The sequence below is a fragment of the Camellia sinensis genome, chromosome 11 (genome assembly GCF_055761805.1).
Source record: "Camellia sinensis isolate YWXY chromosome 11, ASM5576180v1, whole genome shotgun sequence".
Lineage (NCBI taxonomy): Eukaryota > Viridiplantae > Streptophyta > Magnoliopsida > Ericales > Theaceae > Camellia > Camellia sinensis.
The window spans coordinates 7,639,565-7,651,752 of NC_138971.1; positions in this window are offsets into that span (position 1 = coordinate 7,639,565).

Here is a 12,188-nt window from a genome sequence, read left to right on the forward strand (position 1 = left end):
CAACAATTCTTTCTTTCCTTCTACCCAATGATCGAGAATTAAAATTAATTAAACTAAAAAATAAAAACAGAGAGAGAAGAGAAGACCCAATTCCAAAGGCTTTTCCCTTATTAAGTCAATTTATCATTTTAATTCCCAAACTAGGCCTAGTTTGGATGGAATTCCCAAACTAGGCTAAAACACTATTACAAATCACATTTTCACTATTTGGGGCCAAAAATTTGATGAACAATGAAAGCGCTATTAGAAACCACGCTTTTAATTAAGAAAGCGTGGTTACAAACCACGCTTTTAACATAAATTTTATTTCTGAAGAAAACGTGGTTCCAAACCACGCTTTCACTGTGCATGTCGTTTAATTGTTTTCTGAAAACCACGCTTTCACTGTGCATATTGTTTAAGTTTGTTTTCTGAAGAAAACGTGATTGTGAATCACGCTTTCAATGTTCACTACAAGAAGCGTGGATTGAAACCACGCTTTCACTGTTCACTACAATAAGCGTGGAATGAAACCACGCTTTCACTGTTCATTTAAATTTTTTTAATTTTTTTTATTAATTTTTTTTTTCTTTTGTCATTGTTTTGGTGATAATGTAATTCATTAAATTCTTTTTTTTCTTTTGTCTTTGTTTTGGGTTAGAAGGTGTAATTCAGAATTTTTTTTTGTCTTTACTAAAGTCGTTTTCATGTAAAAAAAATTTATTTTTTGTTTTGTCTTTGTTTTGGGTTAGAAAGTGATAATGTAATTCATAAATTTTTTTTGACTTTACTAAAGGCGTTTTCATGTTAAATTTTAATTTTTTTCTTTTGTTTTTGTTTTGGGTTAGAAGGTGTTATTCAAAAATTTATTTTGGCTTTACTAAAGATCGTTTGCATTTAAATATATATATATATTTTTTATTTTGTCTTTGTTTTTGGTTAGAAGGTGATAATGTAATTCAGAAAACCGGAAACCGTTTTCTAGCCGTTTACATTAAACAAAAAAAAAATTCTTTTGTCTTTGTTTTGGGTTAGAAGGTGATATACATGCTCTGCAGTCCGAAGCACACCTACACACTGTGTAGTTCGACGAACAACAACGAAGAGTGAGATGCGAAGAGCACTGTGGAGTAGGCCAAGAAGACGAAGGCTACCGCGAGAGCTGCAGCAAAAAGGAATAGGAGAAAGATCTCAAATTTTAGTGATGTATTTTTTACATACGAATGGTACTTTTTCCGTTTTTTGCTATGTAATGTAACTTGTATGTAATTTGAATTCTGATTACGAACAGGAACTTATCTAATGTAAATATTGGGTTGGAGTTGATGTTATTGTGATTCAATTGGTTTCGCTTATTTCATAAGACTGATGTTGTGCAATGAATGAATGAATGTAAAGGTTATTTGTTTTATTCAATTGGTAGTGTAGTTTTTTGTAAGAATGAGAACGTTATTTGTTATATTCAATGAATAATTGTTACATTATTGGGTTCTCACGATTGAGAAGATGAACAAGTTAAGAGAATGTGTATTTCTCCTAAAATAAATTTTGTCAACATTTTTGTAATAAAATTTAATACATAATATACGAAGTCACTAATTTACTAAATACTCATACAGGCATGAAAACAACATAACTGAAGTTGCAAATGTAACAGTTTTCAGTTACATAGGTAGTACAGACATAAGTCTCCCACAAAAATACATTCTGGACACCATGAACTGAACGCACAATACATACATCCTAGACACCCTGAACTGAATACACAATACATAAACATAACAGTTAGACAGACAAATATTAGGCAGACAATCTAACAAACTCATTACGGAAACACTTAGTCTAACACAGACATTACATATTAATGCATGATCTAATATTGCCGAAGTGTAGACATTAACACCTAATTCGCGCTTAAATCGGCAGGTGGCTCAGAGTCTGAATAATCCGAAAGCTTAGCGTCAGAGACAAGTTCAGGATCCTCCATGAAACCCTTGATAGCCGCAACATTTGGTTCTGTTCTGTTCTTCTGGGCATCCTTCTTAACTATGTATAGCTGCATATCGCGGGCTAACCCACGGCGCATTTGAGAAATCTCACGTTGTAGTCTTTCACATGGTCAATCAACATTATCAGGATCTTCATTTTGGATCTCAACAGAACGTGCTTTTGGCACCTTCAGTCGATTTTTCCGACATAATCTTTCCATTTGCACTCGCTCTATAAATAGTGCGGGCCACTTGAGACGAGCAGCGTCAAATAAACCATATCATGTTTGATTGTCAGATGGCTCCATACATGAACCTCCTTGAACTCGATAATACTTGGGCATCAAAAAATGTCGCTTCCCAAACCTATCACGATAATCTAAAACAGGTATTCCCACTCCCTCCCATGAATCGTCTTCAGCATCGCCACGTCCCTTCCTCCTCCTCGTCGTGAACTGTCACCCCTTTGCAAATTCCTACCACCTCTGCGATTCCCACTCCCTCCCATGAATCGTGTAGCCATGCTAATTTTTTAAAACAAATGAATGATAATTTCGTAAGGCGAAATGAGTTGTAAGGTTGTGTTTTCACCTTTAGTCGTTTATATAGTTGGTTATGAACGGCTTTAGAAAGATGCCTCTGCATGACAATCCCACATATACGAACAAGGTATGAGTTGTCACTAGAATGAAAAAATAGAGAAAAGAAAATACTGTGTACCAAGTCATGTGACTTGACAATCTATCTGCATATACCGACAAAATAAGGGCATGCTCACTGTAAGGTAAATCAGTGAATTCACTGTTGCCATGTAACTTTCTGAATTGAGAATCTCACATATATCAATAGGAGATGAGTTGTCACTGTAATCAAAAAATCGAGCAAAAAATCGAGAAAACCAAAGCATGTGCACCAAGTCACATGACTTGACAATCCATCTGCATATACGGACAAAATAAGGGCATGCTCACTGTAAGGTAAATCAGTGAATTCACTGTTGCCATGTAACTTTCTGAATTGAGAATCCCACATATATCAATAAGAGATGAGTTGTCACTGTAATAAAAAATGAAGCTTATGTAGGCAATGTTGTGCTTCACTTAGCTCTGCATCATTCGTTGTTACGTCGTTGTTACGACCAACTATTTGTATTTCATTGAAAAGTATGACTATTTGAATTTTTGTTGTCATTTGGAATTATTTTAAAATCAACTTTTGAATATTCAATTTGTAATATTTTGGGAAACATTTACAATCTCAACTTTTGAAATCAACTTTAAAATAATGGTGGATCATGTGAGTGAAACGTGGGTTAGGTAGGAGTACTTGGCCACCAATGTTTGTGAATATCATGGTGCATTCAAATCTGTCCAGAAAACTGGTGTTACACAGTAATTTCGGAAGTGTTGTTCTCTTTGGGTATAAATCCGAAAAATATCAAATCAACGTCATTAGAACTGGTTACAAGTCTAGTTTCTTATATTTTTGGCCTTACGTTGATTGCTATTCTACACTAAGAGAATCGTCAATTTCTTTAAAAAGGTGCAAAAACAATCTGTTTGGGTATAATTAATTGTAAATAGTGATTTTCACAAGCAAATCAAGTAAAACCAATTGGATTTTAAACTTAGTCCCCCAACTGGACCAACCACTTGGCTTTGAGCTTGTTTGTCCAGCTCCCGAAGTTTAGTTTTCTGTCAACCCCTCATTCCTTACCAGAGTCATCATTTTGACTGGACTTCCAGGAATTGGAATGCGACTCTTTCTTCTTTCCTGATGGAGATTGAAATTCTTTACGTAGAGGATCCCTATTTCACGAGCCCCAGTTAAGGGAAGCTTTTCACCGAGCTACCTGTTCTGTTTTATGTGTTGTTGAAGGCGGTAGTTCGTTTGTCTGAACTTTATTAGTCCCCCAACTGGACCAACCACTTGGCTTTGAGCTTGTTTATCCAGGCCCCGAAGTTTAGTTTTCTGTCAACCCCCCATTCCTTACCAGAGTCATCATTTTGACTGGACTTCCAGGAATTAGAATGCGACTCTTTCTTCTTTCCTGATGGAGATTGAAATTCTTTACGTAGAGGATCCCTATTTCATGAGCCCAAGTTAAGGGAAGCTTTTCACCGAGCTACCTGTCCTGTTTTGTGTTTTAAGTATTCACATAATTCAACATACATTAATTCATTCATTAATCCAGAACATTCATTAACTCATTGCAATTCAATAAAGAAAGTCATGAACTAATAAATGTGTAGTTATAAATGTAGTTATTTCATAAACTTCAGGTTCATAAAACAAATACTTGAAATACATCCGTACGTTAGATGAACAACAACATTGTCTTACACTCCAATAACGAAAATACGACACAACATACAAACATATATGAAAGATAAAGGTGTTTGATTTCTCATTCCTCATCAGACATGTAGTAGTCAGAGAGATATTTTTCATTGTTTAAGACATTATTTCGCTCAATCACTGTCAAATCTCTGTTGCTTGCTTCTGCCATTTCGGTGGCTAGCTGAAGCATGAAATGTCGACATCTCCGCATCAACATTCTGTTGTTCTCCTTCTTAATTCTACTAATTGCTTTTTCATAGTCACTCACATTTCGTCTAGCCATGGTCAATGTACGACGATGAGGTACCGGTGCCCCAAAGTTACGTAGATAATTAAACAATCCTTCTTGCTCCATTATCCTGAACGCCCATTTTGCTCGGATACCAGCATAATAATCCTTCGGACTCGAGTACTTTTCGCTCTTGTAGTCATAAGTAAATGGAGGTAGCAACCACACTTTCGGATTTCTTTGCCGGCGTGAACTTCCTGCACCTCTTGAAGACATTGTTCATAAAATAAACAAACAAATAATAATAGTAATTGTAGATATATTACTATTGTTATGACTTAAACAAACATCATACTGGGAGTATCGCTATTTATAGACATCATAGTGGGGGTTAACTAGAGATAATCTAGTGACGATAATGCATGCTGGGGCACTATGGAAGAAGTGATACCCATGATATTATTTTATGTTATTCATTTCATGCAATCCTGAGTACCCGTGACTTTTTGTGTACTTGTGATGTAGTCATGGACGTGGTTGTCAGATAAAATCATAATTGTAGGCCAGAGGATCACAATGCAATCCCTTCATATTCGAGCAGTGATTTTTCAAATAAAACAAAATGCAATGAGTTGTCACATCGCCACATGAAACTATTTTTTCATGCTTACTTTTTTAATACAGTAAGTAGTCACTTGGAATTGACGATTTCAGTACAAATTGGTGTTTTTAAAAAATTATAAATGAAATCATAAAATGAAACAATGGCTTTAATTTTCTTTATTTTAAAGTAATATTGTTCATAAACAACTATGAAACAGAGTGCAAGTAAATACACAACCATCCAACTCACTTTGACCTGCAAAACTATCATTGTTTTTTTCACCAAAATAATAAAATTGTCACCTGATATGTAAACACAATTGGAACTTTGCAGCCTATATTTTATCTTATTTTCACTTAATGAACTTCACAGTCATCCCATTTTCTCATCTTTGCATTTTCTATTTCTTTTTATATTTGGTAAATTACACTTCACTCCTTCAGTCCATCACATAATTGTTTATCAACACTATTGCCATGTGGTTGTATTAATGTGACTTAGATGAATTCTGAAATGTGAGGAAAAAAAAAAGCATGTAAGTTGCGCTGCACAAAGTCACATGCATCACGTAATGTGAGGAAAAAAGTCACAAAGTATACAAGTATGGCAAAGTCAGAAAGTCTCATGCATTACTGCATCACTGCATAAAGTGACATACATCACTGCATCACTGCACAAAGTCACATGCATCACTGCACCGCTGCACAAAGTCACATAGCATCTGAGGAAAAAACAAAGCATCCAAATTATTACGTCTGTTCAAGTCACTAGCAAGCATCATTGAGAAATGTTAGATGTATCACTGCGCCGAGCTACAATTTATTATCGTACCATACCTACTGTGCCCATGTGAATTATGCAATTCATAAAAATTTTGAGGGGGTGTCAGAACAAAATAACAAAACAATAAGACCCTTTGTGTTTAAAAAGCCACCCTATGCAGCCCCAAATAGATTCATAAACGTTGAAGATGAAATATTATACAGTTAGAATGTATTGAAGATTAATTTGTAGTACAGCTAGAATGAATGGGTTTTTCAATGTACAGAACTTGAAAGTGTTACAGACCAGAACAACACCGACTTAAATCAACACATAATTAACTTCAAATTAAATTGGTCAAATTTCTCCAATTAAATTAAATGAAATATGTAAGGTAAAAAATGAAATTAAATATGTTGTCAAGGCAAAACAAATTGAATTACATTTGTAAGCGGAAAAATTAAATTAAATTTCTAAGCGGATTTGAACTTTGCTTAAAACCTTCAGATATGCACTGAGTAGTAAATAAAAGTCGAAATGACAACTCCTATCAAGTTAATGCATAGTTGTTTAGGTCATAAAAGTTGATGTGACAACTCTGATGCATAGTTGTTTACAATAATTTCATACATACAGCTACCATGTGTATATATGGTATAAATATCGCATCATACCAGAACAAAAGTTTTACAGCTATTTCTAGCGATATCATCATGAGATATACGGTGGTTGATCTATATTCAACAATGGGTTGCTATTGGGTTGCAGATGGAGATGAATTTCAATACCCATTAAATCCAAATTTGCGTTACCCACGTGCCTTCGTCAATACTATAAGAGCTGAGTGGGAATTTCGCATAACTCGAGCAAACGTTCTCGTTGAGTTATGTCGTGATGTTAATATTAAATTTCCTCGCCGGTTAGCCATGCGTATGCCAACTGACACTCCACAGTTGTTGCAAAGGGCATTGCATCGTATCCGCGATGAAGTTAATCGCATGACCCAACGTTTGCAAAGGTCCTCACTAATGAAGACCGCAAATGAGCATGCCGAAGATGGGTTAATGGATGATGCACACCAGTACTTCGCCTGGAGCATGGATGTTATGTATGAATTTGATATTGAGATGTCAGATGATGATGATAATGAATGAAATTGTTTGGATGAATGACCAAACCATTTATGTTGTAATGGATTTGTAATGCTTATCCACGACTTATTAATGAAGGGAGATATTTCAATTGTTTTTGAAGAGTTCTTGTAATTCTACAAATAACAAATACCATTGCTTTCTCTCCGTTATTATTATTTTGAAGAACGCTTTCAATACTAGCCACTCCATGCACTCACTCTACGCACTCACTCTTCTCTTCTCTCTCTCTCTCTCTCCTCTCTGACACACAAACACTCATCCCACACACATACACCAAACCCCACACACACACACCAAACCAATATAATTTTTAATATATATAAATTTTATTTTATAAAATGAAGACCAATATTAAATATATATATATATATATATATAATAAAATTTATAATAGCAAATAATAATCAACTATATGAAATTAAGACCAATATTTTCAAATAATTTTTTTTTCAATTCATTTTTTTCTATTAATTTTTTTTTCAATTAATCTTTTATTTCAATTAAATATTTTTCAATTATTTTTTTTTCAATTATAATATGTGTGATCCCATTGTTATAAATAATAAAAATAAATATAAATATTTTAGGCCTGAACAAATATATTTTTTATTTTAAGTTTTAATGGGATTTTAAACATTTTGTTCAAACCAAACGCGTTTGTAATTTATGTTTTTCTAAAAATAAACAAAAATCAGTTTTTAATTTTTTTGTAAACATAAACTAAAAACGTAAACGTTACCAAACGCTACCTTATTTATTTTTATTTTAGGGTTTAGGATTTATAGTTTAATTCTTAAAATTTATTTGAACTTCAATTTTATAAATGGTTGTCTCAATTTGTTCAATAATTTTTTTGGTTTATAAATGGTTGTCTCAATTTGTAAATTTGAGGAAAAAACGTAAATTACTATAAATAATGCAGTGACTACGGAGAATAAGAGAGAGGTAGAGATGTGAAAGAGATTTGTGTGATTCATCAAAATAAGTAAGAATAAAAAATTGTGAAATTATAATTTCGAATAAATAAGTATGACACATTTACATCATCTGTACAAGTTTGATTTACAAAAACTACAACAATTACTACAAATAAAAAAAAACTATACAATCCATATCACACCCGCTAATGCCCTAACCTGCCCCTAGTCCCACAACCCCGACCATGGACCTCCCTCCTCGGTCTCCTGCGGTAGACTCTCTGAATATCTGGCACTCCCTCCCCTGCATGTGGCCCTCCACTAACTGCCTGTGGAGCCTGTGAGTGTGACCCCCCCTCTCCTGCATGTGCTGCCCCTGATCCTGTCTCTGCCTGAAGATCGGATACTGCTATGAGCTGTGAAACTCCCTCATCTGGTGCAACTGTATCACGATCGGCACCTCGACCTCGACCTCTGCCTCTGCCCACACCCTGACCTTGGCCGCGACATCCGCCACGACCATAACCTCGGCCTCTCCCTCGCACTCTAGAGGGGGGCTCAATATGGGCCTCATCCTCAATGTGGGAGATGTCAGTGAGAACTGCATCATGTGTACTCATGGGCGCGGTCGAAGTAGTCCCCAGAAAAGCAGGTGGTAACTGGGTGGGTGGGGTAACAACGTCATGCATGTATCGGGGCAGTGTCCAATCAGGGTCAGCATACTGGGTAGGATGTACGTATGAGGAATCTAGAGAAATTTATGGGGTATCATGCGGTGGGGTGACTGAAGTCCAAGGACCTGCTGTGGCTGGTACTGAAGTGGAAGGCACTGATGTGGATGGGACTGATGTGTCTGGAGCAGCTGCTGCACTATGTACACCGTAGTGGCCAAAATGCAGACGATCTACCTGATGGGCACGCTGGATCCCCTCGTACAATAACTCTCGGATCTCTGTAAGGGCCTGCATCGCATGCTGTCCATCACGTCTGAAAATGGCGTCCTCAGCCAAGTGATATGACCTCCCAGCTCGAACCACCTAAACAAAAAAATAGACATATTAGGCTATAGTTGACTGGAAGTAAATCAATTATGATATTAACAATTATCTGACACATACTATGATACTCACCAATGCCTCAAGAGAAGGCCCAACTCCCTGATATCCGGACTCAGACAGGTGGCTCGAATTACCGACTAGTACGTGTATGTCGCCGATACCACAACATGTAAGGGTCGGGAGAGGGGAGGACCCCATCGCTCCAGTCAGCCTGTACAATACTGTCGCGACGGGCATCCCACAGCTAGGGGTATGCGCAATGCGGGTCGGTGCAGTTTGAGAGAAAAATAGAAACCGTATGGCGGGTGGGGGATTGATAAAAGTGTCACTAGAATTTGCCATTTTCCTTATAAAAAACCGGCGGTTCAGTTGGCAAATAATGGCGGATTTGCCTTGGCGGTTCGAGCAGATTGGCGGTTTATAAAAATAATAATTCAAATTACAAAACTTAAATCAAAGAGTAAAAAAAAAGACGAGAGATACCGTAATGTTAAGCATCTTGCGAAGCTTTCTTCTGATGCAGCAAGTGTAGCAACAACTTGATAATATCAACGACTATGCCATCAGTTCATTACAAGCATCTGTGGAAGCTACAATGATCAAATACAATACATAAAATTAATATCATTCAGGGTTTACAATATATTGAAAATGTTTACTGTTGAAAAGTATTTAGATTGAAAAATGAGCTGATGCAAGTTTGCAACATGGCCAGAAAAAAAAAGATTGAAAAGTGAATTAGAATCCAACTTTATTTTGGATTACTGACATCTTGAATTCCCCTCGAGCAGTAATGTAATACTATATTCTAAGGTATAGAACAACAAGCAAACTTAAGTAAAAAAGAATTTTTAGAATCTTATAAAACATGATTTAATAGCGGTGCGGGTCGGTGCGGTTTGGAAGAAAAATAAAAACCGGCGGATTGATAAAAGTGTTACTAGAATTTGCCATTTTTCTTACCAAAAACCGGCAGTTCGATTGGCAAATAATAACGAATTTGCCTTGGCGGTGCGGTTCGGTGCGGTTTTGGCGGTTTCAGCGGTATTATGCACACCCCTACCCACAGCTGTATGTATCGCATATGATACACACTCCAGTCAGTGCCGGCTCGGCCACGTCTATCAGTCGCATGCAACCGCCACTCGGTGTCGCATCGATCCAGCACGGACTGGACCCAACCAAACTGTCGGAGGACACGATCAGGGAGATGCCACTCAACCACGTCAAAACAAATGAGTGGCACTCTTGCCATCCATATCTCCTCACCTAGTCGGCAATAGTCTAGGAGCGTACCGAGGACCCCAGCATAAGGCTGCCAGATAAACTACAATAACGACAAGTTTATTAAATATCGCCCATGAACATATACACTCCATATGACAATTAAAATTTAGGTATTTAAATTTCATACCTTGCCCTCTATCATCCGGTCAAGCTGGTCTCTATACACGACGACTACGTGGGTCGATACAACCTCGTGGTGCATGTCAACCCTCCACCGGCTACCTCGAGGTCTGGCTGACAACTACATGTCTCCCTGGCCGATGGGAACCTCACCAGGAGTAACCAGTTGACGCCTAGACGGGGCAATGCGAATCAATCTCTCCCACGCCCAAATCTGTAATAGTTTGAACGCAATTACAATACTGATATATGCCATACAATATGAATTGACATGTAATAAAATGCTTACTAACCTGTAGCAAGACAAGGGGTCCTCCGATCTCCTTCGTACCCACCTGAGCTGCTCGACATAGCATCTTATACAAGTATGCCAAAGCCGCGGCGCCCCAGCTGTACTGGCCAATCACGTCAATGTCTTTCAACAGTGGCAAGTACATCAGCTTGAGCAGGTTCTGTGACTTATCAGGGAGAAGTACCCCCCCAATAAGCCACAGAATATATGCTCGGGCATCCTGCTGTACTAACTCATCTGGAGCATGATCTGGAAGATGGCCCTGAAACTGCTCGAATAGCCACCTCACCCTCACTCTACCTGCCTGTAAGTCTGCAGGTGTAGGTGCTACTCCCAATAGCTCAGCACATAGGGCTATCCACTAGTCCCTCGTCAATGGTGGGTCAAGTAAAGTAACTGCTCACCCATCAATCCGTAGACCATATAGGACAGATACGTCCTGCAATGTGACGGTGGCCTCCCCGGTCGAGAAATGAAATGTATGAGTCTTTGTGCGCCACCTCTCGACGAGAGCAGTGATGAGTGGGTGGTCCAGTCTAATATAGCCTATACGATAGACACCATAGAATCCCGCGCGTAGTAGACACTGCAAGACTCTATGGTCCAATGGACGCTCCCACAGGCTGCAATTTCCCCGCCGGCATGTCACCACGGTGCGTGCCTCGCCCTGCATAACAGAATGAGTAGTTTAAATTACAGCATTATCACGTAATATAAAACAAAATGCAGGGTATTTTCATTGTAAGCGTAAAGTCCAACAAACGTTATTGCATACCAGATCCTCCCATATACTGTCAGCCCGATGTGGATGACTAAAAAGTGGGACCTCATCAGGTAGATGTGCCATGAAGCCTGTACAGTTGAAAAACAAATACATTTAAAAAAACTGTATTGGTGAGCATGTAATTTAACTATAACAATTAAACTCAAATTATTCCATACATGACGACTTGAAAAACAAATGTGGTCGATTATTTTAAAATTATCAATTTGTGTGCCACTAACATGGAAGCAATTCACTAAAATCTAAATTTATCAATTTATGTGCCATTAAATATGATAAGCAATTCAACAGAACCTATCGTTATCTATGCTATAACTAATATAGAAATCTCTTACAAAATCATTTTAGGGTCTCAGTTACATAAGCTTAATAATGACCAGTAACATGTGGATAGTTTTCGTACATAAATATTTGCGAAAAAATTGAATGAGAATTTTTTTTCCAATAAGAGGTTGCTAATTACATTTATGGCATATTTGACAAAACTTCATTATTGATTTTGTAATGGTAAAAGTTCCAATAAAGTATAAAATTTGTAAATTACGTAGATCTTATTCATAAATTGTAAATGTAAAAAATGCTTGCAGCAGTTGAAATATTAAAATCTTAAAATGGTAGAAGAACTGTATGATTTTCACTAAAATTTTGTAATAGACATTTTCAATCAAGTAGAG